Source organism: Staurois parvus, unplaced genomic scaffold (assembly GCF_062004578.1).
Source record: "Staurois parvus isolate SC_StPar_1 unplaced genomic scaffold, SC_StPar_1.0 ptg001302l, whole genome shotgun sequence".
Taxonomy (NCBI): Eukaryota; Metazoa; Chordata; class Amphibia; order Anura; family Ranidae; genus Staurois; species Staurois parvus.
The window spans coordinates 12,990,454-13,018,358 of record NW_028319098.1 but is presented as its reverse complement, the minus strand read 5'-3'; the positions used below and the strand labels follow the sequence as shown (position 1 = coordinate 13,018,358).

Here is a 27,905-nt window from a genome sequence, read left to right as displayed (position 1 = left end):
TGTGTATGGAGCCATGTAGGAGCATAGAAAAGGAGGACAAGTCACTCCTCTGGTCTTTCAGTTGTATGTGTATGAAGCCATGTGGAGTAGAGACAGGAAAGAATAGTCACATCTCTGGTCATTTGGTTGTTTATGCATGGAGCCATATTAGGCAGAGAAAGGGAGTCATTCCTCTGGTCATTGTGTGCCTTATGGAGTCATGCATGGCACCTAACTTTCTGTTTGTCAGCTCAAACAAAAATTTAGAAGCTCCTGAGATTTCGGGCAGATTATGGAGTTTTCTTTCTGTATTTGCAACATTTTTAAGAGGAAAAAGTGGCACATAAAACAGAGATGTACTGAATATTTTTTGTTGTATTTTGCCTAGACATACACTTTATGGCCTCTTGCACATTTTACTGATGTTTGAAGATCAACTATTCAGGACATAATTTCAGGCATTTATGTTAGGTGTATTCGCGTATATACCGACACAACACACATTTTTCTATTTAATTTTTATAGCTCAAAACACAGCACTTGTTTATGCACCTGTATGCACAGGTACAATTACAACAATTATTATTATTATTATTATAATACAAGATTTATATAGCGCTGACAGTTTGCTCAGCAATTCACATTATAGTGGGAGACAGTACAGTAACAATACAATTCAATACAAGAGGGATTTGAGGGCCCTGCTCCTTGGAGCTTACAATCTAGGAGGGAGGGTATAGTGGTACAGAAGGTAATAACTGTGGGGGATGGAGTGGTTGGAAGAGTAGAGGATTCCAGTATTAGCTGAGGGCGGGGTAGGCTTCCCTGAAGAGATAGGTTTTCAGAGTGCGCCTGAAAGTGAGCAGAGTAGGCGATAGTCTGATAGATTGGGGTAGGGAGCTCCAGAGGATGGGGAAGCCCTGGAGAAGTCCTGGAGATGGGCATGGGAGGAGACGACAAGGGAGCTAGAGAGTAGGAGGTCTTGTGAGGAGCGGAGAGTACGGTTTGGGTGATATTTGGAGACAAGATCAGTGATGTAATTTGGGGCAGTGTTATGAACGGCTTTATACGTCAGTGTTTTGAATTTTATCCGTTGGGCAATTGGAAGCCAGTGGAGGGATTGGCAGAGAGGGGTGGCAGATACAGAACGGTTAGTAAGGTGGATGAGTCTGGCAGCAGCATTCATCATAGACTGAAGTGGGGATAGCCTGCGATGAGGTAGGCCAATGAGGAGGGAGTTACAGTAGTCGAGGTGTGATATAAGGGAGTGAATGAGTTGTTTAGTGGTTTCCGAGGTTAGGTACGGCCGTATCTTGGAGATGCTCTGCATTTGAGATCAGTAAAAAAAAAATAAAATGCTGTATGCCTAAAAATAAAGCGGTTTCAGGCATCACTGTGCAAGAGGCCTAAAACTGGTACAATTCCTGAAATAACGCACTAGCATCGAAACCAACCTGCACTGGGAAAATTAAACATGAAAATCACCTGATGTTATGGGCAACAACTGCACTATTCATAAATTATCCCCATAGTGAAATCTGGTATTCCCGTGAATGTAAAATAGGCGAACTTCAAGAGTCCACTTATCCTATTTATATCTGACATAATCTACTAAATCTCCCAGATATATTGATCAGAATGGCATGAATATAATATTGGGCCTGATTTAGGAGTCCAGGAGCCCCCCCACACCCCGGAGTCAAAGCACACGAAATATAAAATGAAAGCATGTTTTACAAGCACATATTTGAGCTACTATTGCAATTGTCTACAGCCCTTTGGTACTTATAGTATGACCTTGGGTCTCAGCAGCCAGCTAGTAGCCTCCAGCAGCCTCATATAATACATCCCGTCTAATATTATACTGCAACATATCTCCAGCATATCCGGATTATGTGAGGCCCCCTAAGGATGTCAGGGCTGCTGTTGGGGTCTCCATATTGGATAAGTTGACCAACACGGTCTAGTAATTTAGGATCCTACTTTTATGTTTCCTCATGCTAGCTCTTCCATTGCATTAAAGTGCACCTTTACCTTCCTTCCCACTATCAAGCAATCACCCCCCTTTCCTTCCCACCATCAACTAACCACCTCTCCTTCCATAGAGAAGATGGTGGCAAGGGACCCAAAATGTGAGAAGCAGCAGTTTAATTTAGACGATGCTGGAGTTGCTGGTTAGGCGAGTATGTTTTTGGAGAACAACCCAGTTGTCAAGGTAAGAGGGAAAAAATTAAGAAGGAGGGGGGAGTGAAATTCCTCTGTAAAGTCAATTAGTCTTTAGACTTCCCAGCTGTCTTCAATGAATCAGCTGACTCATGCATTGGCATTGTGGGAAGGAGAGGTAAAGCACAACTATTTGGAATCACTGCTAAACTGGAAGCCTGGAGGTATGGCTTCCCCACTGTACCTACTTTATTCCGACCTTTGCATAGAAAACATTAGCATGCATTGATAAAGGTTATTTCCATAAAGCTGCACGGTTTCATGTGAATAATGTAGAAACCATTAAAAAGTCTCTATATTTCCTCTAACATTACTGTGCCTAGTCTAATTCAGCTATGTCATTCAATGAGAAGCACAGGAACGGCATGAGCCTTTCCATGGGCCATCAATGACTGCACCATTTCCTCTAAAAGCCCAGAGATCACATCCACCCTGCTCTGCCTAGTGCGCCTGCTGTAATGCTTTGGATAATGAACCATACAGAGCAGCAGATGTCTGCATCATATAGGGAAGAGACAGGTGTAAATCTGGCTACATATGGGAACACAGTACATCAGACCTTCTGCCAAGCAGCATTTTTCAGCCTTACTTAATGAGAACAAGCAAACAAAATGTCAGAGAACGGACTAAAAATGACTGCTCCATTTCTCTTATCAAACGCAAGAGGAGAAACGGACCTTCATCATTATCAAGTACAATGCTCCAAAACACCACGTAGAGGTGTATGATCCGATACAAGGGCCAGCATGTCATATGGAGCCTATATACAATATAACCATTGTTAAAGAAAAAAAACTATCAAAATTTAAGTGGAGCTTTATTCAATGATTTAGCCCTTGTGTTAATGGGCATGGAAGGAATTGCCCATGGTACTATGGGTAGCCCTATTGGAACCACCCAACTTAAACTTCAGCTGGAAAATCAGATGCAGTCACTGGGTATTCTGCAAGCCATGGGAGCAGCGGCCGTCATGATACAATAGCTACCTGCGGAGATTCCTATGCCCACACTGCTTAGCTTGGGTGAAGAAATCTACCTGTGCCTCACAGAAGGGCTGAAATGAATACATTTCCTGGAATTAAGTGCTGGCCTAGGTTTCTGCCAGGGCTGATCACAAAATCAAAAGTCTATGTATGTGGTCAAGTGGTCTCTGTTGACAAAGATCAGAGTTTGACGATCCTCCCCTCCAGAGTTTATTTAAAGTGGAACGTTAGGCTCCAAAGTGAAAATGGGCACACAGGCAGGATATTTAATGCAGAAGAGTCATGCTTTGTCTCTTCTGCACTAAAGCTACTTACCTGCCTGTCTGCCCCTGTACAGTAAGCTAAGCAAGCGCAGCTCATTGCACAAATTTGGCAATGCCATATGTGACAGAGCGACATCATCTCAGCCCCACCAATGACAGCAGTCGGCAATTGAGACCTGGAAGCCAGCCACCCAAAGATGTCAGTGACGAGTTCTGGGGACAGCTCATCGCTGGATTCACGGTAAGTATAGTTCCACTTTGAAGCGTTTATGAAATCTTTAGCAGGGGTGTGGAAATTTTTGAAAAAAACTACCTGTCCAGGGACTAAATTGGTTTCCCAATCTACTTTTCAAGATAAAAAAATAATACATTTTAACCAAAACCGTATATAAATCTGAGGTTTTTAGGAATGTCTGGGGCTTTTCAAAACTAAAAGGGGCTTTATGGCGACTTAAACGGTTAATATTTTTAACATTGCGCTGTTTATCTCTTCTTCACCTCCCTGACTGTCTCCAGCACCGCACCCGGGGACTAGCAGGGAGGGGGGAGACCTTGCAGGGTAATGAGCACCAATTGGGCGCTCGGCAGGAGAGGGGAGCGTGGAGCTTATCCTTTATCCCTTTCACTGCCAGAGCACCCTTTGCATTTTTTGCACACATGTAAAAAAATTATTTTGGGCTTGAAGATTTCACAAAACCCCCAAACATGATATATTTTCTGAAAGCAGAGACCCTAGAGAATAAGATAGTGGTAGTTCCAATTTTTTTGTCACACGATAAAGGTCTTGGAAACTCAAAATTTAAATAAAAAATACACTTAAGTTAACTTTAGGGCACAAAAAAAGCAATACAAGTAAATAGATATTCAACATGTTAAACCTTAAATTTGCGTGTGCTTGTGAAATGGTGACAAACTTTAGTGCCCTATATTTTCTTTAGGCAACTCTTTTAAAGTCCCTATAGGTCATCAGTTTAGTGTTACAGAGGAGGTCTAGTGCTAGAATGATTGCTCTCATACTGGCATGTGTGGCGATATGTAACGTGTATTGCAGTTAACATTTTCATGCGTAGGCGCCCCAGCGTGTGCTTTTACGCTTGTATGTGCTGTGGCAATGCAGTATCCTGCCACGGTCTAAATCAAGGTTATAACCCAGGATTCTCAACTATACAGGTTGAGGGGCTCCAGGTGGGTTGCTTAAAGAAGAGGAAACTGGTTTGTCAGTTTCCTCGTTCGTTCTTAAAGACTGGGGCCTGGAGATTTCAAAGTGATTTGGGAGGGATGAAATCTCTAATCCTGGGTCCATGTTTTCAGAACCCCCAGCACACTAATAGCACATCTAAAAAGGAGCTCATCGAGCCCCAACATGACCAGCAACTGTAAAAGTCCATGCTGGGATTCCGCAGCAAGATAAGTGTGACGGGTTACTGCCATTAAAACTAGGCATGAAATATTTATTCCTCACAAGGTCAATGCCATCCAGTCATCTAACTATATCACTACGCCCACACACAGTCGCGGCTGCGGCACAGCTTCTGTATTTGGGTAGCTGGGAAGACAAATGACATCACAGCAGCATGGCACGCAGCCCCTTATCCTCCCAGATCTGCCCAGTGTACACATGAGAACCAGTACCCAGCCGGTATAAACACTGATTGTACAGGGAATCTGATCCCTCTCTACTTCTAAGCTGATGCCTTCTCATTTTTAGGAGTCAAAGCGAAAATGCAACCACAAACTCGTTAAGTGTCAGATGGGCGGTGAGCCTGAGGGGCAGGTTGGAGTTGTATGGATAACTGTATAAATTACACTACCTGAGGCCAAGTCACTTAACACGGGGAAAGCAGCTGCTGTCAATTTTCACATTAACCCATTTCAAAACTACAAGCCATATGATGGATCAACCCAAACAAACAGAAAGCCAATATGGTTAAAATCACCACAGTTGTTTATTTTGGTTTCTTACTTAACCAATTTAATAAATCTTCTTCGTAGTGAATAAAAGCAGAACTTAAGGTTAAAAAGTAAAAATTGTGAACAGGCAAGCTCTTTAAAGTAGAAGACGACATGCTATGTCTCTTCTATAAAAAAAAAAAAAAAGAGCTGGCTTGGGAGCAAGCACACACGAGTGCCCTGTTCACACTACAACACTAGTATCATGTGGATTTTTTCTGCGCAGGAATCTGCTACATGTATAAAACTCACTGAAACACCCATGAAAACTGATGTAAACTCGTGTCTCTGCAGGTAAAATCCATGAGCCAGTTTCCATCAGTTTTTCTGCAAGTATTGTGTGAATGAGGCCTGAAAGTGAATGGCACCCGAACACGCATAGTGCGTTTTGCCACTACTGCAACTCGAGTTGAGATCGTGATTCTGCCTGGGATCGCAAAACGCCAAATGTGAACGGGGCCCAACAGAAAATCTTGCACAAGGCCATATTTTATAGTGTACCACGACAACCCACTGAATCTCGGGGTGATTGAGAACAGTCTTCGGTCCTTGGGAACCTCAGACAGGAAATACGTGATTTTCTTTTGAAAAAATAAATAAATACGTATCATATTGGATTCATTTATTTGTGATTATAATTTCATTTATATAACCAGTTGTATTGTAATATTTTGACAGAAGTCTGTTGAACAGAATGAACTGTGTCTAGCAGATGTGTCACAACAGCACCCGGTTGGGGAGCAGAGCATTAATGAGGGCCCAACACCTGCACATTGCACAGAAACCAAGTACTTGACGTTTACTAATGGGTGCACACAATCCACTAGATGACTTGAGATCAGGGCCGGAGACGGATCCAGGTAGCCAACATGCCCAATGACCTATAGCTGCCATACCTTGTCCATAGCTAGTTTTACTGAACGTTTGTAAATCTGGAGCACTGATAATATATATAATGTAACATGCTCATTGTGGGGGGTCATTTGTTCCATAAATAGATTTTATTTCAGTCGTTACATTACAAGACGGATGTATAATAATTTGGGGTTTTAAAGGCCAACCCCAGCTAAAACATTTTTTGGGGTTAGATCCGGTGTCATGTTTTTATTGCAGTTTGCCCCCACTTTTGTCTGGATGACTAAGGGGGCATGTTATAACTAGAATGGGGTTATATACACCAATCAGCCATAACATTATAACCACTCACAGGTAAAGTGAATAACACGGATTATCTCCTTACAATGACATCTGAAAGGGGTGGGATATATTCGGCAGCAAGTGAACATGTTGTACCAGAAGTTGATGTGTTGAAAGAAGAAAAAATGGGCAAGTGTAAAGGATCTGAGTAACTTTGACAAGGTAAATCAAAGACGAATTCTCCTGCGCTCTAGAACTCAGACAGGTGGTGAATAGATGGAACCAGGCCTGGAGAAATCGTCCACCAATGCATAAAGGGCTGTGCGGCCCCAAAACAAGGCTGGGGAAGCCCGATCAATACTGCAGAATGAAATGAAAACGAGAAGCGCACCAACCTTGCGCATTACCTCAGTAACCAAAATTTATTAATTGTAAAAAATATACTCACAAACAGTGAATGAAATCAGAGCTCTGATGAAGAAGGGACCCCCCCTTCGAAACGCGTCAGTATACTGAACACCCATTCCCTTGATGGGACTCACGCTATCTTCAAGTCCCTGTGAGGACTTACATGCCTGATTTAATTCGCTGTTTGTGAGTATATTTTTTACAATTAATAAATTTTGGTTACTGAGGTAATGCGCAACGTTGGTGCGCTTCTCGTTTTCATTTCATTCTGCAGTAACTTTGACAAGGGCCAGTGTGTAATGGCTGAATGACTGGGTCAGAACATCTGCAGAACTGCAGCTCTTGTGTGATGTTCCTAGTCTGCAGTGGTCAGGACCTATCAAAGGTGGTCAAAGGGGGAAAAAAAATAAAAAGTGAATCGGTGACAGGGTCATGGGCAGCCAAAGCTCATTTATGGGGAGTGAAGGCTGGCTTGGGTAGTCGATTCCAACAGAAGAGCTACTGTACCTCAACTTGCTGAAAAAGTTAAAGCTAGTTCCAATAGAATGGTGTCAAAACACACAGTACATTGCAGTTTGTTGTTTATTGGACTGTGTAGCCGCAAACCTCCCAGGGTGCCCATGCTGCCCCATGTCCACAGCCAAATTTGCCTCCAAAGGGCATGTGAGCAACAGAAATGGAGCACAGAGCAATGGAAGAAGGTAGTCTGGTCTGATATCATAAAACAAATTTTTTTATGAAAATTCGTTTAGTGTACGGCCAGCTTTAAGCATGTAGGCAGTGTTGCCTGTATGTATTGCAGAGCTTTACTTATACTACAGATCAGTGCATGACTTTAAATGCTGATAGATAGGTGTCTCGTCTCCATACTATATGATCTTTTGTAGTAAAGGCAGTAACAATCAAGAGGGAATATACTGAAACTTATTATCCCAGATTCTTTTTTGGGTTAATTGAGCAGTTCAGTCTGAAATCCCTTTCAGGTAATGTATTAACAAGTATCACATCAGTATATAATTGAAAAATGAACTAAACCGCTTTGTAATTTTACTAACAAAATGAGGTATTAGAAGACCAGATAGAATGTATTAAATTGTAGCGGGTTTGAAATCCCGAAACCTGAATACGATATGGAGGTGAGGAAGTAAAGCATGACAAATGTTAAAATTTCTATCTACACTATACAGTGCAGATGTATGAACCTCCCACTGTGCCTATTGGTTGTTCTGCACCAGCTGTCCGGACTGATTGGAAACAGATCTGATTGATGCAGCTGTTGTTCACCCGAAAAGTTTCTATCTGAATCCCCCCCTCCCCCAAGGGACATCGGGTGAGACTGCGGCAACAGGGACAAACACTTAGCAAATTTTGGATGGTTTTTCAGGAACCAACCAAAATTCAGTTTATTACCAGCTAAAACCTAGCAGAACTAAACTCTCCTATCATTTACAGCCAAGGAAGCTGCCATCTTAGCCCGTTTGAATTGCAGTTGCCATGATGTTTTAACAGTATCACTTGAGAGTACAAGCAACTGTGACAGTTATTGTCACAAGTTAGCCTGCAGTTTCTTGTTTGTGTATTCTTACCTCCTTGCTGCAGTGCTGTTCCTGATCCCTTTCACATGTGTGTTTGTCTGTGCTCACCTATGGGCGTTGTCTGCTGTTCTCTGGGTTTTATTTCCTTCCCTTCCTGGCCTGCCTACTTGTTTTCCTGCCTATATAAGACATGCTCAGTCTAGGCCACTTTGCCTGAGCAACTTCCTAGTTGTCTGAGCTCCTGTGTGTTGATATCTCCTGTATCATGCATTGACTACTTGTGTACTGAACCCGGCCTTGTTCTCTGACTGTGCTTATTTTCTGCCCTTCCTGACCTCGGCTAGTCTATCGGATTTCCGTTTGTCTCCTCCCATTGTACTCTGCTCCTGCAAGCGGTCTCCTCATCCTCAGCTGGGCGTACCCGGGGGCCGTGACCTGGTTCCCAGCTTGCTGCAAGTCCATCCCCACCATCAGGGGCTCTGGTGAAGAAGCAGGCTTGGGCTTAGACTCCGCGCCATGGGGAACTCCAAGGGCTCACTACCAAAGGTGCTGACAGTTATTCATGACATGCCTTGAATGCAACCACTTTGGGAACAGTTAAATTGGTGGGTTCTGTCCAACCCTATTCATTAATGAAGCAGAAATAGAAGAAATGGGTTGGCATGATCAACACAAATTTTAAAGAAAATAAAGCCCAGTTTGTGGACATAATATTTCAGAGACTTGCAGTACACCAGTCTGCCCGACTATTGGCTCAGCCCCAGGTGAAGAGAGCAGTCCCGCTGTCAGAATACAATACAGCAACAGGGTGTATTCCATCATCCACCTTGAATGTGAGGATGGGGGAACCTGTCAGTTATTTTTTGATCAACCAGCTGGGTAATTTTTATGATAACAATGCAGTTGTACAGGAGAACAGTGGAAGAGTGTTGGGAATACCAAACCGTAAAACTGGTGCCTAAAGTTGGTCACAGATGGATCGAAATTCGTCCAGTTCTGTTAAATGGGATTGTTAAATTCTTCACGATTAGCGCTGGCAGCCACACAATTTTATTCTAGCCAGTGGAGGAGATTCCTCTATCTACCTTGTGTGGATGGAGGAATCAGTTTAGCTTCTTTTCGATCAGCCCACTGGCTGACCAAAAAAGATGAGTTATCTATGGACAGCTTAAAGTGGAAGATCAGTCAAACACTAGCTATACTTAGATCTACTTCCACCCCCATTCTAAGCCTATTATATCTATCCTGTAAAGGAAAGATCTGTATAACTACCTATTCCAAAGTCGCTCTGGTCCGGTCACATGATTGGCTTCCAGCACTGGCTTCAGTGTAGAGGAGCTGAACTGATGCCTCATAGTAAGCCTATGGGTGATGTCACCACACAGGCTCTGCAGCCATTGTCAGACATCTTTCCTCTTCACTGAAGCCAGTGCTGGAACCCGATCATGTCACCAGACCAGAGCACCCTCAAAATAAGCAAGTATACAGATCTCCCCTTTACAGGGTAGACAGAATAAGCTTAGAATGGGGGTGGGAAAATGTGTACAGTGGTTGCAAACAACTCATTCAGTTTAAAATATAAATGAAAGCAAAAAAAAAAAATAACACCGCATTATAAATTAATCCCCTCCCCCCATCACCACATTTCCTTTTTTTTTTTTTACACAAGTGATCACAATCCCTCTATTCTCAGTTACATTATAACTGAGGGTGGAGAAACAGCATCACACTGACCTTCACACTCGGGGGGGGGGGGGGGGGGTACATGTTAGGACAAGACTCATTGAAGGAGAGCAGACTGAGTTCCCAGCACAGCTAGAGAACTGACCATGCTGTGGTGAGTGTATCTCATGCCCAGTATGGTCAGTTTTTAATAGGAAAGCAGGGGGACTAGCAAGAACACCAGGAATTTCACACAAAGGAAGCAATACAAAGACAAGAGAATACCTTTTTATACAAGCACATGGTACAGCAGGCACATATCAGGAATATGAAATGTTGGGTTTACATACTCTAAGCATAGTTAGTGTGTGATTGAACTTCCACTTAAGGTAAGGGAAAAAAAAGGGGGGGGGGTGGGTACAAATGTCACATGATCACTGCTGTATGAGAAAATCAGTGATGTTAGCATCTTTGAAGGACAATGGATGCTTTGTTTAACAATAAAGAGATGCAGTGTGTAGTCCCTGTTTTGGGTCTAAGGCCTCCTGCACACTGCTGCCTAAAATGCAACACTTTCAGACATACAGGCGTTTTTTGGGTTGGTTTTTTTATATACACGCGGTGTATAGACCAGTAAAAAAAACCATAATTTTTATTTACTGTATTTATACAGAAATCTGTGTTGCCGGGCAGTATTTTTACCAATGTACACATGTGTTTGCACAAACATACATGCAAATATGCATGTACACCACACTCCAGTGATTAAAACAAAGCTAGAAGAAATTTTACGTGTGTACACAAATGCACAAATACGCCCACGTGTTATACGGACGATCATCATGGTTTTTCTGCCAGGAATGTCTGATGTTCATACATCAGTACAGTGTTCATAAAAAAAGGAAAGAAAAAGAGAAAAAAAAGAGTGGGGTGGGGGGCAGAGAGACTTCAGGCCAAGGGGCACGAGATAAAAGGAGGTATTAAAAGGGAAAGGTGAGAAATGGAAGGACGAGGGATAGAACATAATTATGGTATATTTTATGAAGGTTTTCTGGCTACCAGTGAGAAGAGTACTGCATACATACAAACTGAAACTGACAGCAAAGAAAAGACCAAGTGCTCCATTGAGTTGGTCTATTTTTTCAGTGTGAAGACACACTGATGGGAATAAAGAGCATATTTACATTAACTTTCTATATTTGACCCACTACCTCTGCTGGTAGATCCTTCTAAGCAACCACTACTTCTTTAGGAATAAGCTCTCAAGAGTTACTCCTGAACTTTGAAGTCATGGTCCTGTGTTCTTGATCTCAGGATCATATTTAAAATACTGACCCATATTCCCCTTACCACCTCCTCACACCCCATGTGTTCATTTGGGCTGGGCAGCGTTGACCAACGAAGGCCTAACACATAGACCAGGCAAACTGCCCTATGTCCTATGTACACACGTACAAATTAGGAGGGCTGTGGGAAGCACAGATGTGAAGAGTTGAATTCTAAAGGGGCTCCAACAGCAGTGATCCCGAACAGTCTCCTGCAATGAGTCTCCAGTCTACGGCTGTCTCATTTAGTATGCCCTCAGTCGTTAACAACTCCTATAGCATGTCAGTCTCAGTCTCTGCTCTTCTCCTGTTACATGTCTGCAATTTCTGACATGCTTTCTGTAGCACTACATGTACTGAAAATAATCTGTGGCCCTTTGGTGATGTCAAGGGCCACACTGGAGGCCCCCTACATTAAAAGTGAATATAAAGAAAGGGACCCCCTGAATTAGTTGGGACTTTGAAGGCATAGATACACAGATTGAGTTAAAAATTTAAAATCTTTATTTTGTGAAATTTCCACACAGAAAATATGACGTAACATACCATCTGAGATTATATTGTGACATCACCGTCAAGGCTATTTGTTTGGTAACAACAATGTTTTGTATAACCATACATAATAAACCATTTCTGATCATATTACAACATCACAGTCAAAACACATTATTTTGAAAGAATTGCAGGAACAATTTACATAGCCCAACGCATTTCGGAGTGATTTCACTCCTTCCTCAGGGAAAGAGAACTCTGCATAGGGGTGATATGATCTACAAAATTGAAAATATATTTGTTTAGAGCATTACTTGAGTCAATTGGCAAGACATTTTGTGATTCCCAGTCTCTGTACTCACAATATAGAAGAGTGAGAAGACATGAATGAATCTTCAGCCAAACTTAAAACCAAGTCTTCAGTCTGCCACCAACTCATAAGCCAGAGAACCGGCGAGTCCCGGGCACCTAGGGCACCCCCAAAACAGATCACAAGGGCCCCCCAGATCACTGCAAACAGGATTTGAGTAATAAAAAGCATCTCCAAAATGGAATTTTATACAGTAAAAAAAGACCGTTTTAACCCCTCTGGGTGAAACCCACCATTGTATTTGTGAGCATCTTGATATTTAGGGACCTCACCACATCTAGCCAGGTACACTGAAGAACATATAGATATGAGTCTTCAGAGATTATGTCCAATTAGACCACATGAACCTTTTCAGGTGCTGTCACTGGAAAAACTGATAACGCATATATATCAGTATGTATATCCTTAAGCTAGCAGGAAAGAAAAAAAGTATATACTACATTTCCAAAAAAAAAGGACAGGAAAAAGGGGAAATCTTTCTAGTAGATACAGAAAATCTGCATGGTGCTCACCATGAAAACAGGAAGAACCGCAATGAATTAATCTGGAAGAGTTCACGCTAGCCCACAGAAGCAAGGAGTATTCAGGTATGAAAAGTGACACAAAACAAAATCCTCATACTACAAAAATAATCTAAACACACCCACTACTCAATAGCACTGAAATCTATTTTTCATAAAAAATTGTTTCTTCCGGTGTTTTTTTCTGCCTTCTTGTAATGTTCCTTGTGAGCTCCCAAACCTCTCCCCCCCCCCCCTAACTTCCATTTGCTGGGAACGAGCAGAGCATGTTGATAGTTGCAGTCATGTGCACTGCTCTTGCACGCTATAAATCCCATAAATCCATAGTTCCTAGTCAATCTTGGGAGTGAGCAAGAGAGGGTGGCTACCTTTCTTACATACAGTACAACCATGGAGAATGAAAGTAGCCACCCTCCAACAGGAAGTCAGATCACAACACACAAAAATCTGGAGGAAGCCGAGAGTAATAGAAAGTACTTTTTTTAATTAAGAGTACATACTAAGATAGGAAAAAAAAAATAAAAACACAAACAGTTTAATGTCACTATATACATTAATGAGAACCAATCATTATCTCGGACAATCACCCCTCAACCTAAAGAGCTACCCAAAAATGACATCGTGAGTGCCATAGGGACACTGGACAGTATTAACTACTTGCCCTCTGGAAGATTTACCCCCCTGTCTGAACAGGCCATTTTTTGCTATTCGGCGTGGCTTTATTTCAACTGGTAATTGCGCGGTCATGCAATGCTGTACCCAAACAAAATTTGGGTACTTTTTTCACACAAATAGAGCTTTTTTTTTGCTTGTATTTGATCACTACTGGGATTTTTATTTGTTGTGATATAAATGAAAAAAGACCGTAAAAAATGGCATTTTCTACTTTCTGTTATAGAAAATATCCAATAAACTCAAATGTAGTCATGAATTTAGGCCAAAATGTATTCTGCTACATGTCTTTGGTGAAAGAAAATCACAATACGTGTAAATTTATTGGGCTGTGTGAAAGTTATAGCGTCTACAAACCATGGTATATACTGGAATTTTTGGACACCCCAATGAATTTCCTGAGAGGCATGTTGAGTCTGTGAAAGATTTTATGTTTTTCCCAAAAATTTAGAAAAATTACAATTTTTATTTTTATTTACACAAAGTTGTCACTTAAATAATATATATTTCTTAAACATGCCATGGGTATGTGAAAAACACCCCAAAACACATTCTGCTACTTCCCCCGAGTATGGGGATAGCACATGAGAGACTTTTTGGCAGCCTAGCTACAGTGGGGATCGAAAGTTTGGGCACCCCAGCTAAAAATTTGTATTAATGTGCATAAAGAAGCCAAGGAAAGATGGAAAAATCTCCAAAAGGCATCAAATTACAGATTAGACATTCTTATAATATGTCAACAAAAGTTAGATTTTATTTCCATCATTTACACTTTCAATATAACAGAAAACAAAAAAATGGTGTCTGCAAAAGTTTGGGCACCCTGCAGAGTTAATATATTGTACTGCCCCCTTTGGCAAGTATTACAGCTTGTAAACGCTTTTTGTAGCCAGCCAAGAGTCTTTCAATTCTTGTTTGAGGTATCTTTGCCCATTCTTCCTTACAAAAGTCTTCCAGTTCTTTGAGATTTCTGGGCTGTCTGTCACGCACTGCTCTTTTAAGGTCTATCCATAGATTTTCAATTATGTTGAGGTCAGGAGATTGTGAAGGCCATGGCAAAACCTTCAGTTTACGCCTCTTGATGTAAACCCTGTGGATTTCGAGGTGTGTTTAGGATCATTATCCATTTGTAGAAACCATCCTCTCTTTAACTTCAGCTTTTTCACAGATGGCATCAAGTTACCATCCAAAATTAGCTGAAATTTTATTGAATCCATTTTTCCTTCTACTCGTGAGATGTTCCCTGTGCCACTGGCTGCAACACAACCCCAAAGCATGATTGATCCAACCCCATGCTTAACAGTTGGACAGAGGTTCTTTTCATTAAATTCTGTGCCCCTTCTTCTCCAAACGTACCTTTGCTCATTCCGGCCAAAAAGTTCAATTTTAACCTCATCGGTCCACAGAACTTGTTTCCAAAATGCATCAGGCTTGTCTATATGTTCATTTGCAAAGTTCAAACGATGATTTTTGTGGTGAGGACGTAGAAGAGGTTTTCTTCTGATGACTCTTCCATGAAGACCATATTTGTACAAGTATCTCTTTATAGTGGAATAGTGTACCACAACTCCAGTGTCTGCCAGATCTTTCTGGAGGGATCGTGCAGTCAAACGTGGGTTTTGAATTGTTTTTCTCACAATCCTGCGAGCTGTTCTGTCTGATATTTTTCTTGGTCTTCCAGATGTTGCTTTAACTTCCACTGTTCCTGATGACTGCCATTTCTTAATTACATTCCGAACAGAGGATATTGACATCTGAAAACGCTTTGCTATCTTCTTATAGCCTTCTCCAGCTTTGTGAGCGTCAACTATTTTCAGTTTCAGTTTTCTAGACAACTGCTTAGAAGAACTCATGGTGCTGATTGTTGGGGCAAGGTCAGATTAGTCTGGGCATTTAAAACCTTTGAGATTGACATCACCTGGTCTTCCCAGACGATGATTGAGAACAATCCATGACACTGGCAGGTCTCAGCTTTGCAAAGGGGGCAGTGCATGCTATAAATTCTGCAGGGTGCCCAAACTTTTGCAGACACCATTTTTTGTTTTCTGTTATTTTGAAAGTGTAAATGATGGAAATAAAATCTAACTTTTGTTGACATATTATAAGAATGTCTAATCTGTAATTTGATGCCTTTTGGAGATTTTTCCATCTTTCCTTGGCTTCTTTATGCACATTAATGCAAATTTTTAGCTGGGGTGCCCAAACTTTCGATCCCCACTGTATATACAGGCCCCAGAAATCCAATGACCACTTCCAGGCTTTCAAAGGGCATATTCCTCAGGTCACTTCCTCACTACCTATGACAGTTTTGGAGGCCCTAAAATGCCAGGATAGTACAAACACCCCCCAAGTGACCCTGTTATTAAAAAGCAGACACCCCAAGGAATTTGATATGAGGCATGGTGAGTATTTTTCAGATATTTTTGTCACAAGGTTTTGAAAAAGAAAAGAAAAAATAAAATTTCTGTTTTCCTTATTCATGTTCCAAAAACTTGTGGCAACAAATGAGTTCTGCAAAATACTCACCGTGCCCCTTAGCAAATACCTTGGAGTGTCTACTTTCCAAAAGTGGTGCATGGAGGGGGGGGGGGGGGGTAGGTGTTCTTCTATGATCCTGGAATTTTATGCCCAACAGTAGAAGCTTACACCACATATCACCCACTCTTCTCACCACTTGAAGACCAAGCCTTTTGTGACACTTTTTCTTTAACCACTAGCCTACAGGGCATTTATACCCCCTTCCTGCCCAGGCCAATTTCCAGCTTTCAGCGCTGTCACACTTTGAATGACAATTGTGCGGTCATGCAACACTGTACCCATATGAAGTTTTTATCATTTTTTTTTGACAGATAGAGCTTTATTTTGGTGGTATTTAATCACCTCTGGGTTTTTTATTTTTTCAAATTTTGAAAAAAAAACCGTTTCTCAGTTTTTGTTATACAATTTTGTAAATAAGTGATTTTTCTCCATTGATGTGCACTAATGAGGCTGTAGTGATGGGCACTGATAGGCTGCATTGATGAACACTGATAGGTGGCACTGATGGGCACTGATGAGGAGGCACTGCTAGGTGGAACTGATGGGCATTGACAGGCATTACTGATGGGCACTGAAAGGCAGCAATCATATATGGCACTGATTGGCAGCACTGATAGGTGGCACTGAAAGGCAGCTCAGATAGGCACCGATATGTGGCATTAATGTGCACTGGTAGGCACTGAAATGTGGCACTGATGGGCACTGGCAGGTGGCATGGATGAGCACTGACAGCTTGCACTGATGGACACTGACAGGTGGCACTGCTGGGGCTACACAGATCATCAGGGCACACTGATCATCAGTGCTCTGATAATCAGTGTACATGTCCCCTCCGAGGAATGCCGATTACCGGCTCTCCTCTGTCAGCTCGTGAGGAGAGAAATGCCGATAACCGGCATTTCCCTGTTTACATGTGATCAGCTGTGATTGGACACAGCTGATCACATGACCAAGCCGACATCTTCGGCTCTTTCCGTTGATCGGTGATCCGCTGTGTCCGAGGGACACAGAGCACTGCCGATCGCCGCGCTGCGTGCTCAGAATGGGAGGACGTCATATGATGTCCTCCCAGAACGAGAGAACCGCCTTGCGACCGTCATTGTACTATATGGCGGGTGGGCAGGTGGCAATTAAAAACACTTTTTTGAATTTTAATGCACAAAAAGACAACATATTTCACAACCGTTTGCTAAAATATAAAAGAGGATGTTACGTCGAGTAAATGGATACCAAACATGATCTGCTTTAAAACTGCGCACGTTCGTGTAACAGCGACAAACCACATAAATCTTTAATATCCATAGGCGAGGCTTCAAAAGCCTTTACAGGTTACTTTAAAATGACACAGCAGGTCTTGTGCTAGAATTACTGCCCTCGAGCTGATACCTTACATGCATGGTGAAATCGGTTTACATACGGACACTGGACTGACGCTTGCGTTCACCTTTGCGTGCTAACTAGTGAGGGGAGATTTTTTTTTATACTGTCCCTTTATTTATTTATTTTTTTAATCACTGAGAATATAAATATTTGATAGCAATAGGCAGACACAAGTACTCTTTTCTGAGAAATCTGGGGATCTCTCTTCTGGCTTGAAATCATCTGATCATACCAAGATTGGAGTGATCAGATGCTTTACCAATTTTAAAATGACACTGTTTTTATCCACCAAAACAATGAAATGCGCGTAGCTTCTGGTTTCTTAGACTATAGAGATGATTGGAGCCATTATGGCGGAAACATCGGCTGCATTCACGGGTTCCGTGGTGGGACGGAAGAGCCCGAGAAAGCCGAGGAAGGCAACAGAGGGGGAAGCATCCCTTGTCGCTGCTTGTAAAAGTGATCCAGTGGCTAATTAGCCACTAGGCTTGCTTTTACATGAAAGCTGATTGCCAGCTGAAAAAAACAACACCAGGATAATGCCTGTATCTGCAAGCATCATCCCCGTGTGACCACTCAAAGTCCAGAGATGTACCGGTATGTTGCTGGTTCATGTTGTGCATATACTGTATGTAACAGCAGAGAACACGGGCAGATGATGAATGGGGTCTGTGGACCAATATGACCGCAATTCATTCTTTTTTTGGAATGCCCATGTTGAGGGTTAGGCCCAAAAAAAGTTTTACATTTGGAAACTGTGATAGGTTTCCATGCGACTTGTCTGGCAAGAGCTGAATTTGGGTGGGTGGCCATGTATTGTGCGTATAATTTGCTTTGGCCCACAATCAAAAGATACAGAGTGCAGACCGGGGGGCACAATACAGATGTAGTACAGGTCAGAGATACAGTGGGTGTACAGACCGGGGGGACGCGGGGTGTACAGACCAGGGGACACAATACAGATGTAGCACAGGTCAGAGATACAGTGGGTGTACAGACCAGGGGGGGACAGACTGGGGGGGACACGGGGTGTACAGACCAGAGGGGGACAGACCAGGGTGAACGCGGGGTGTACAGATCGGGGGGAACGCGGGGTGTACAGACCGTGGGGGGAGAGACCGGGGTGTACAGACCGAGGGGGGACAGACCGGGGTGTACAGACCGGGGTGTACAGACCGAGGGGGGACAGACCGGGGTGTACAGACCGAGGGGGGACAGACCGGGGTGTACAGACCGAGAGGGACGCGAGGTGTACAGACCGGGGCGTACATGGGGTGTACAGATCGGGGGGGAAGACGCAGGGTGGGGTGTACAGATCGGGAGGGACGCGATTTGTACAGACCAGGGGGGGCCGCAGGGTGTTCAGACCGGGGGGACACACGGTGTACAGAACGGGGGGAGGGGGGACGCCGTGTACAGACCGGAGGGGGGACGCCGTGTACAGACCGGAGGGGGGACGCCGTGTACAGACCGGAGGGGGGACGCCGTGTACAGACCGGAGGGGGGACGCCGTGTACAGACCGGAGGGGGGACGCCGTGTACAGACCGGAGGGGGGACGCCGTGTACAGACCGGAGGGGGGACGCCGTGTACAGACCGGAGGGGGGACGCCGTGTACAGACCGAGGGGGGGGGGGACATGGTATGTACAGACCGAGGGGGGGGGGGACATGGTATGTACAGACCGAGGGGGGGGGGACATGGTGTGTACAGACCGAGGGGGGGGGGGGGACATGGTGTGTACAGACCGAGGGGGGGGGGGGGGACATGGTGTGTACAGACCGAGGGGGGGGGGGGACATGGTGTGTACAGACCTGGGGGGGGGGACATGGTGTGTACAGACCGGGGGGGGGGACATGGCGTGTACAGACCGGACCTGGGGGGGGGGACATGGTGTGTATAGACCGGATCTGGGGGGGGGACATGGTGTGTACAGACCGGGGGGGGAGACATGGTGTGTACAGACCTGGGGGGGGAGACATGGTGTGTACAGACCGGGGGGGGGGCATGGTGTGTACAGACCGGGGGGGGGGGGCATGGTGTGTACAGACCGGGGGGGGGGCATGGTGTGTACAGACCGGGGGGGGGCATGGTGTGTACAGACCGGGGGGGGGGGCATGGTGTGTACAGACCGGGGGGGGGGGCATGGTGTGTACAGACCGGGGGGGACGGGGGCATGGTGTGTACAGACCGGGGGGGACGGGGGCATGGTGTGTACAGACCGGGGGGGACGGGGGCATGGTGTGTACAGACCGGGGGGGACGGGGGCATGGTGTGTACAGACCGGGGGGGACGGGGGCATGGTGTGTACAGACCGAGGGGGGACGTGGTGTACAGACCGGAGGGGGGACGTGGTGTACAGACCGGAGGGGGGACGCCGTGTACAGACCGGAGGGGGGACGCCGTGTACAGACCGGAGGGGGGACGCCGTGTACAGACCGGAGGGGGGACGCCGTGTACAGACCGGAGGGGGGACGCCGTGTACAGACCGGAGGGGGGACGCCGTGTACAGACCGGAGGGGGGACGCCGTGTACAGACCGGAGGGGGGACGCCGTGTACAGACCGGAGGGGGGACGCCGTGTACAGACCGGAGGGGGGACGCCGTGTACAGACCGGAGGGGGGACGCCGTGTACAGACCGGAGGGGGGACGCCGTGTACAGACCGGAGGGGGGACGCCATGTACAGACCGAGGGGGGGGGGACATGGTGTGTACAGACTGGGGGGGACATGGTGTGTACAGACCGGGGGGGGGGACATGGTGTGTACAGACCGGGGGGGGGGACATGGTGTGTACAGACCGGGGGGGGGGGGACATGGTGTGTACAGACCGGGGGGGGGGGACATGGTGTGTACAGACCGGGGGGGGGGGGGACATGGTGTGTACAGACCGGGGGGGGGACGACATGGTGTGTATAGACTGGACCTGGGGGGGGGACATGGTGTGTACAGACCGAGGGGGGACATGGTGTGTACAGACCGGGGGGGGGACATGGTGTGTACAGACCGGGGGGGGGGACATGGTGTGTACAGACCGGGGGGGGGACATGGTGTGTACAGACCGGGGGGGGGGGACATGGTGTGTACAGACCGGGGGGGGGGGACATGGTGTGTACAGACCGGGGGGGGGGACACATGGTGTGTACAGACCGGGGGGGGGGGACATGGTGTGTACAGACCGGGGGGGGGACATGGTGTGTACAGACCGGGGGGGGGGGGGGGCATGGTGTGTACAGACCGGGGGGGGGGGACATGGTGTGTACAGACCGGGGGGGGGGGGGGACATGGTGTGTACAGACGGGGGGGGGGGACATGGTGTGTACAGACCGGGGGGGGGGGGACATGGTGTGTACAGACCGGGGGGGGGGGGACATGGTGTGTACAGACCGGGGGGGGGGGGACATGGTGTGTACAGACCGGGGGGGGGGGGGACATGGTGTGTACAGACCGGGGGGGACGCGGTGTACAGTCAGGGGGGAGGACATGCTGTGTACAGAGTGATGGGGGTCGCGTGTACAGAGCGATGATGTGGGTGATTGATGGGGTGACACATGATACAACAACATACCCCCCTGCATACGTCAGACATGGGCGGGCAGGTCTCCTATACATAGGCTGGGAGGTCTGGTGTCCCAGCTCCGGGTGACAACAGTGACATGGTTGTCAGGCAGAGTACAGCCAAGTTGTCCCTCACATGTCCCCCTCCCCCCGGCTCTCCTCACCGATCAGTGTGGAATGGACACCGAGCGCCGGGCTTCCCGGGGGATGAGCACATCCACAGCCGCCATGTTCCTTCCTCCAGCAGGAGACTCGGGCTTGTTTATCCCGGGATCCTCCTCCGAGCCCCGGATCCCCTCCTCCACCTCATGGCCCGGCCCCTCCCCCTCCCACAGTCATGTCCTCTGTATCCTGCCTGTCACCCCCGACACCCGCAGGTGACACCCTCCACATGTCACCGACACCTCCCTGTACTCCATCCACCCCTCTCCTCCATACATCTGCACATTTCTATGTAACAGTCTCCAGTCATCCTCCTTCATATGTATTCCATCTCCACATTACACTCCGATCAGCCAGAACTTTATGACCGCTGACAGGTTCAGGGAATAACACTGATTATCTGGTGACATTGGCATCTGAAAGTCGGTTAGGCAGCCAGTAAACATGTTGTCCCTGAAGTTGATGTGTTGGAAGCAGAAAAAATGGTGATTGCAGTTTGTTGTGTATGTGGTGTGTAGCTACAGTCAGGGGGCCCCCATGCTGACTGTTTCCACAGCCAAAAGTGCCTACAATGGACACGTGAGCAGGGGCAGACTGACAACTCATGGGGCCCGTGGGCAATAGGGGATCATGGGGTCCCTGTATCCTTGCCCACACTCAAAGCACACCCAAAAAATGCCTATAAAAAGGTACCAGAGGCATTTCATGGGGCTCCCTACTGACCCAGGGCCGTCGGGCAGTGCCCGAGTGCTTGAACGGTCAGTCCGCCCCTGCACGTGAGCATCAGAACTGGACCATGGAGCCGTGGAAGAAGGTGCAATCCAAAGAGACCACTTGGCGCTCGAGCTCTGAAAGTTAATCAAAAGAAGGGATAATAATAAAAGAAGCAGCAATGCTATATTGCCAAAAGTATTGTCCCCGCCCTCCACGTCATCGGATTCACGTGTTCCAATCACCCCCATAGCCTCAGGTGTATAAAATCAAGCCCCTAGGCATGCAGACTGCTGCTACAAACGTGTGAAAGAATGGGTCGCTCTCAGGAGATCAGTGAATATTGGTGTGGTACTGTGATAGGTTGTCACCTGTGCAATAAGTCCATCTGTGACATTTCCTTGCTACTAAATATTCCACGGTCAACTGTTAGTGGTGTTATAACAAAGTGGAAGCAACTGGGAACAACAGCAACTCAGCCACAATGTGGTAGGACACGTAAAATGACAGAGCGGGGTCAGCACATGATGAAGTGCACAGTGCGCAGAAGTCACCAACTGTCTGCAGAGTCAATAGCTAAAGACCTCCAAACTTCGTGTGGCCTTCATATTAGCACAACAACAGTGCATAGAGAGCTTCATAGAATGTGCTTCCATGGCTGAGCAGCTGCATCCAAACCTGACATCACCAAGTGCAATGCAAAGCGTCGGATGCAGTGGTGTAAAGCACGCCGCCACTGGACTCTAGAGCAGTGGAGATGTGTTTTCTGGAGTGACCAATCATGCTTCTCTGTCTGGCAATCTGATGGACATGTCTGGGTTTGGCTGTTTCCAGCAGAGCGGTACTTAACTGACTGCATTGTGCCAAGTGTAAAGTTTGGTGGAGGGGGGATTATGGTGTGGGGTTGTTTTTCAGGGGTTGGGCTTGGCTTAGGGCAGGGCTTAAAAAAGCTACTATCCAGGCCTTAAGAGTTGCTCACCACCAGTTGCCCCACCCATCCGCTACCCTGCCCCTAATTCTGCCCCTAAATATGCCCTCGTAAATTATCTCATGAAATGACACTGTTAATTGTTACCCACATTACATCAGGGTCCCCAGAGTCCCCCCACATTTTATCAGGGTCCCCAGAGTCCCCCCATATTACATCAGGGCCTCCAATGTCCCCCTAAGCACTACATCATACTTAGACCATGCACCACATACAACCATAATCTCTCACTCACAAAACCAGAAGTCTACCAAGCATATCCTACCTTCTATCCAACCCAGCAATACCTCAAATGCCCCATCCTCTAACACCCATAATAACTACATCATCTTGAACCTGACCAAACCAGCCATACATGTATGCTTAAACACACACATACAGACACATGTACACACACACACACAGAAACATGCACACACATGTACATACACAGACACATGTACAGACACACACACGTACAGTTGTGACCAAAATTATTCAACCCCCAATGCTGTAAAGGGGTTTAGGGACTATAGTGTACATTTGGAATTGTATTCAGAATCAAATCCTACAAGGACGTTGTAACTACCCAAATGCAACTAAAATGACATCAATTGTTTATGTAATACAGTAGTAAATGGTTCTTATGTGGTTTCTTCATTGCCACAATTATTCAACCCCTTAAAGACTACCACTCTGAAGAACAGAGGTTCATACAGGTGCTTTCCATCAGGTATTGAAAACACCTGTGGATGTCACCGAGCAGCAATCAAGCATAATAAGCACCAATTAGGCAGCTTTAAAATGACTGTGATACTCAGCTCCTTCTAGACATTTACTGGTGTGGTTACAAACATGGTGAAGGCAAGAGAATGGTCCAGGAAGACAAGAGAAGAGGTGATTTCTCTTCACAGGAAGGGCAATGGCTATAAGAAGATTGCAAAGATGTTAAACATACCAAGAGACACCTTAGGAAGCATCATTCGCAAATTCAAGGCAAAGGGCACTGTTGAAACGCTACCTGGTCGTGGCAGAAAGAAGATGCTGACTTCGACTGCTGTGCGCTACCTGAAGCGTAGAGTGGAGAGAAGTCCCCGTGTGACTGCTGAGGAACTGAGAAAAGATTTGTCAGATGTGGGTACAGAAGTTTCAGCCCAGACAATAAGACGCACACTGCGTAATGAAGGCCTCCGTGCCAGAACTCCCAGGCGTACCCCCTTGCTGTCTCCAAAGAATAAGAAGAGTCGACTGCAGTATGCCAAAAGCCATGTGGACAAACCACAAAAGTTGTGGGATAGTGTTCTGTGGACTGATGAAACAAAATTAGAACTGTTTGGGCCCATGGATCAACGCTATGTTTGGAGGAGGAAGAACAAGGCCTATGATGAAAAGAACACCTTGCCTACTGTGAAGCATGGTGGAGGGTCAATCATGCTTTGGGGCTGTTTTGCTTCTGCAGGTACAGGGAAGCTTCAGCGTGTGCAAGGTACCATGAATTCTCTTCAGTACCAGGAGATATTGGATGGAAACGTGATGCAGTCCGTCACACACCTGAGGCTTGGGAGACGTTGGACCTTTCAACAGGACAATGATCCCAAGCATACCTCCAAGTCCACTAGAGCATGGTTGCAGAGGAAAGGCTGGAACATTTTGGAGTGGCCATCGCAGTCACCAGACTTAAATCCGATTGAGAACCTCTGGTGGGACTTAAAGAAAGCAGTTGCAGTGCGCAAGCCTAAGAATGTGACTGAACTGGAGGCCTTTGCCCATGAAGAATGGGCGAAGATACCCGTAGATCGCTGCAAGACACTTGTGTCAAGCTATGCTTCACGTTTAAAAGCTGTTATAACTGTAAAAGGATGCTGTACTAAGTACTAAGATTGAATGTCACTTGGGGGTTGAATAAAACTGATAATGCTGTGAGCACAGAAAAGACATTTGTGGTTATTTCATTATAACTGTTATGTTATATTTGTCTGACCTACAAGTGCCTCTTTAATGTAAATGTAAGCAAGATGACTGAATGATCAAAAGCAATGTCAAACTGGCCAAAACACTCAATTTCAGTGGGGGTTGAATAATTTTGGTCACAACTGTACATACACACACAGCCCTATAAAAAGTTGCAGTACAGTACTACGTTACCTTCACTCACAGAGCCATGTACTGCACTCTAGGGGGAGGCAGAGAGCAGAGCACGCACTCCTTCCTTTGCTTTCACTTTGCTCAACTATTGAGCAGCCTGACGGCTCCCAGTACAAGTGAAGGAGCCAGTCCTGAGTTCCGAGCCTGCTCAGCAAGACGGTCCTGGGGGACACACTCGCCTCCACCATAATTTCCACTCGCCAATGCGAGGAGGTGAGTGGAAATTTCAAAGCCTAGCTTAGGGGAATTCTTAAGGCGTCAGCATACCAAGACATTTTGGACAATCTCATTCTCACAACTTTGTGGGTACAGTTTGGGGATGGCCCCTTCCTGTTCCAACATGACTGCATACCAGTGCACAAAGCAAGCTCCATAAAGACATGGATGAGCGAGTTTGGGGTGAAGGAACTTGACTGGCCTGCACAGAGTCCTGACCTCAACCTGACAGAATACCTTTGGACCGTCACCCCAATATCACAATCTCTTACCAGGAGGATTTGACCACCCTAAAAATGGTCAAATAGCGCAGCTTTAAGCCTTCAGATAAGAATCACCCATTAATTTGTTGTAAATGTACTCTCCATCCGAATCCAATATCTAATAGACCAGATCTCTTCTCAAGATGACACACATTAAAGAGAAAGCAAGGCCACCTCATAGGCTAGCAAAACCGCAAACATCAATTTATTAAAAGTATTGAACTTACATCAGTCAGTATAAAAACCAGCATATCATAAGATTCACACAAACACGATGGCGCCCCTGAAGACGTCTGCTGATGACAAAGCGCATAGGATGGAGTCACAGCATGTGACGTCATCTCGCACCGGCAAGGACCACGGCCATCTTGTTGGTTTGAAACCTATGATATTCTGGCTTTTATACTGGTGAACTGCCCCCTGGGTATGTTACATCATATGCCTTATGATGACCACTAGCCAACAATATATAGGCATTACGATCCGTAGGTTCCTGGTATTAATCAGCATGTCATCCTTTCCTGTATGGAGCAATAGTTGCTAAGGTGCTGGAGGGGATAATGTCGGTTTTCCAGTTCCTGTGGGTGCATTCCATGTTGCCCTGATTCCAGAATGCTTAAATTGTGGGTAGGGACACCAGCTCCATGTCTACTGAAGAAGTCCCACACAGGACGTAACACATATGGGGGGAGCTACACATCTTACATCATCCCACCCCGATCTTGGAGAGATGTGACTAACCTGTATATGGTTTGTAACATGCACTATGGAGCCGAATACACTATGGGCTGTCTTGTATTTTTACGTATTACACATGATATCACAGAAGAAGTCACAAGTGGATGAAAACCATGTATTGGATCACCATTTGCCCTTAAAGGGAAAGTGCTTATGACCTATTACTCTTAGCGCAGTGGTCATTAAATTGAGGCGTGCTGCCAATTTATGCAGTGTTGGTTCAAGTACTATTGGTGTTTTATATGAAGATTTCGAAGATTTCTCACACCGTGTGGATTTTTGGGACATTTGTTTTAATACGCCAAGAAAAGGACGACATTTTGTCTATATGATTGCCTTATGTGGTTGCGCTATACTATTATGTTTATTGATTTTGTTTTACTTTAAGCAATATAATAAATGTTTACTTTTGGGTTTAATACCACAAGTGGATTAAGTTAGTAAAGTCATTCTGATATACTGTTATACATCACAAAACTAAACTGAACAAGGGAGGGGTGGGGGGTGTCCTGAGCAAGTTTTTGGCATGCATGATATAGGTAGATGATGGGAAGGAAGGAGTTTAATAGACTAGGGTAAAGCCATTTCCAGTGCTGGCAGGGAAAGAGAGAAGGGAGTGGGCAGGGGGAGAAGGGGAGAGGGTAGTGAGAGAGAGGGGGTGGGGGAAGAGAGAGGGGGGCAGGGGGAAAAGAGGAGAGGGCAGTGAGGGAGAGAGGGGGTGGGGGGAGAGAGAAATGGCAGGTTGGGAGGGGGGGCAGGGAGAGAGAGGGGGCAGGGAAGAAGAGTGAAAGCAGGGGGAGGCAGGGAGGGAGAGAAGGGGAAGGGAGAGAGGGGCACAGGGAGGGAGAGAGAGGGTTTGACAGCAGCTCACTCACTTGGATCATCCCTAGAGACTCACTGGCTTAGTTCTGTTAACAATGTGGCTGTCGGCTGCGTGTTCAAACTTCCTGCCCCCACATCCCCTTTACAGATGCAGCACATGGGCAGGTAGAGATGGGCAGGAGAAGGCAGAGCAGATCCAGCCTCTTCTATTTGTGTGGAGGGAGAGGTGAGTTGTGCTGGATTGGTGAGGGCCGATGGGTCAGTCAGTCCCTGGCTGTGACATGAGATAGGCGACACACAGCACAGAAGCTTGGAGCTCAGGCATGCTGGAGGTGGACAAAGCAGTGTGGGGATCCCCTCCTTCCAGGGTAGCTGCACCAGCTATCACCCAGACACCGAGGCCAGGGTGTAACCAGAAGGATGGAGCTGCCATCAGAGGATGGGGATGAGAGGAGTAGGTGGATGGAGTAGGGAGTTTTCGGGGGGTGACTACACCAGCTGCTCCCCCCACACTACGCCACTGCTATCCAGTATTACGTCGGTGGTCATAAAGTTACAGTTAGTCTGGCTGAAAATAGACAAAAGTCCATCTTGTTCAACCATAAAAAAAAAAAAAGTTATAATCCTACACCCACAGTTGATCCAGAGGAAGGCAAAAAAAACCCCAGCAAAGCATGACCCAATTTGCTCCTGCAGGGGAAAGTATTTCTTCCCGATCCCCCGAGAGGCAATTGGATATTCCCTGGATCAATTTTACCTATGCAATGCCTTGAAAAAGTATTTATACCCCTTGGAACACATTTTGTCATGTTACAACCAAAAACATAAATGTATTTTATTGGGATTTTATGTGATCGAGCAACACAAAATGGCACGAGTTTGAAGTGG

General features: G+C 45.8%; 1 long non-coding RNA gene across 1 annotated transcript in view; it reads right to left on the bottom strand.

The window, feature by feature from the left end:
• LOC149437377 (uncharacterized) overlaps nt 1-21,272 on the bottom strand; it is a 208,649-nt gene extending 187,377 nt beyond the window's left edge. The window contains exon 1 of the long non-coding RNA XR_016308170.1: nt 21,158-21,272. This is a non-coding gene — a long non-coding RNA (uncharacterized LOC149437377). The remainder of the gene's footprint in view (nt 1-21,157) is intronic.
• Between the last annotated feature and the right edge of the window lie 6,633 nt (nt 21,273-27,905).